We start from the raw sequence: 2,637 nt of genomic DNA on the forward strand, positions 1-2,637 counted from the left end.
AATAATGCTGATCATAAAACATATGCTAATGTGTAATACCTTCTCGCGCACCATAATACACTGAAAAATGTAAAATTTAAATTGCGGTGTAGTTCAGACTATCGTGACCAGTAATTTTCCTGATGCAAATGGAATATAGAAGACACACAGCTCTTTCTCCCTTAAAATAATGGTTTAATGCTACAATCTGAAATCTGCTCCAATCAGACATCATATCTTCAGTGTGGCAACATCAAATGCTTCTGGACCGTTCAAATTACTTCCTAGTATTACCCTGATACTCATTAGAATACCAAGAGATAGTCTAGCACTATTCATACCTGCACACCTGAATGTATGTAGACCGTTCATAAGGATGTTAGGAATGGAAAGAATATTAAGAAAATATTTACGATTTTGGCTAATTGTTCCCTGGGAGGGACGGAAAACAACACGTTTACTGTCCTGACTTAACTTCTGAAATGTAACTTTGGTTACAGTGTCCTGTGTACATACAGTATTGATGTTGCTTTAGGCCGCATTCTGATAAGCAACGTAAAATTCCTGTTGCCGATTGCAGTACCGATGAAGCAGTGGAATCCGTTATTATGCAGCATATTTTACGTAGCAGGAGTCTTGGTGCAGGTGTTGAAGACCAGTGTGCCTTGGTTTGAGAACCAGGCCTCCGTGCCACTGCGGTTCATCCACGGGAAGATGGAGTGGGTGGAGTAGACCACGGCTCTCCTCCCACTCACACCACGTCAGGCGTGTTCCTTCACGACACTCTACATCCAACTACATCAGAGAGGCACGCAAAGGCTGGGAAATGGTGTAGGGACTCAACACAGGGGAGGGACTCAACACAGGGGAGGGACTCAACTCAGGGGAGGGACTCAACACAGGGGAGGGACTCAACACAGGGGAGGGACTCAACTCAGGGGAGGGACTCAACACAGGGGAGGGCCTCAACTCAGGGGAGGGACTCAACACAGGGGAGGGACTCAACACAGGGGAGGGACTCAAAACAGGGGAGGGACTCAACTCAGGGGAGGGACTCAACACAGGGGAGGGACTCAACTCAGGGGAGGGACTCAACACAGGGGAGGGACTCAAAACAGGGGAGGGACTCAACTCAGGGGAGGGACTCAACACAGGGGAGGGACTCAACACAGGGGAGGGACTCAAAACAGGGGAGGGACTCAACACAGGGGAGGGACTCAAAACAGGGGAGGGACTCAACTCAGGGGAGGGACTCAACACAGGGGAGGGACTCAACACAGGGGAGGGACTCAACTCAGGGGAGGGACTCAACACAGGGGAGGGACTCAACACAGGCCAGGGACTCAAAACAGGGGAGGGACTCAACACAGGGGAGGGACTCAACACAGGGGAGGGACTCAAAACAGGGGAGGGACTCAACACAGGGGAGGGACTCAACACAGGCCAAGGACTCAACACTGTCTCCTTCTCTTTTGTTGCAGATGTTGGCATGACACAATGAAACAATGCACTGCAAGACAAATGCTTCTCCAAATCACCCCCTGCCATTTTTTTCATGTTTATTGTCTTTTAGAGGTAATTAGAATGTAATTTCAACTTCTGTCACTAGCAGCTTTCATGGGCCATGCCTTCCTTCATTTCTGTTCTGAGATAACAGAAAATAAAGAGAAAAAAATGACAGTTGGAGATGTTTCATTAATTTTTCTTTGTACTATACAGTATATATATATATATATATATATATATATATATATATATATATATATATATATATATATATATATATATATATATATATATATATATATATATATATACTGATTTCTTAATGGTCATGGTAATTGTAGCTTTGCTTTTCCATGGTGTTCCTGTCCCTTTTTCCACTGACATGGTGAATCTGTGGTGTCCCCTGTCAGTCTCATTTGTCTTCTTCCAGTGTCCATGTTTACACTGTCCGCCTGGCGTCTGCCCAGTGCTGAGTTTGAGGGATTACTTACACTGTCTTGCCAGCGTGCAAATACAAAACATGCGGAATATTCAGCATCCATTTCCATAGTCAGCAGTTCTTATGATAAGATTTTTTAAGTAAGAGAGAGAGTGTGTGTGTGTGTGTGTGTGTGTGTGTGTGTGTGTGTGTGTGTGTGTGTGTTTGTGTGTGTGTGTGTGTGTGTGTTTGTGTGTGTGTGTGTGTGTGTGTGTGTGTGTTTGTGTGTGCGTGTAAAAGAGAATAAGTGCATGCCAGACCATGATAGATTAAAAACATCTCAACACCAAGATGTGTTAGGTTTATTATAATGTTTTAACTCAAATATGACTTAGTAAGTGAGAGGAGTAGGGAGAGAGAAAGCGATAGATAGATAGATAGATAGATAGATAGATAGATAGATAGATAGATAGATAGATAGATAGATAGATAGATAGATAGATAGATAGATAGATAGATAGATAGATAGATAGATCTAAAGTTATGACTCTCAACAGTGACTTGGACACAAACATGGGATCCTGACAGTAACCTCAAACCACATATTAACAGTGCAATGCAATGCAATGATATAAAATCATCATATATATATTTTATATATGCAATGATATAAAAATATTGTATATTTTTGCCTGAGTGAACACAACAATTACATTTATTTTTCTGTCTAATGT

This window comes from Brachyhypopomus gauderio, chromosome 8, assembly GCF_052324685.1.
Source record: "Brachyhypopomus gauderio isolate BG-103 chromosome 8, BGAUD_0.2, whole genome shotgun sequence".
In the NCBI taxonomy this organism is placed as follows: Eukaryota; Metazoa; Chordata; class Actinopteri; order Gymnotiformes; family Hypopomidae; genus Brachyhypopomus; species Brachyhypopomus gauderio.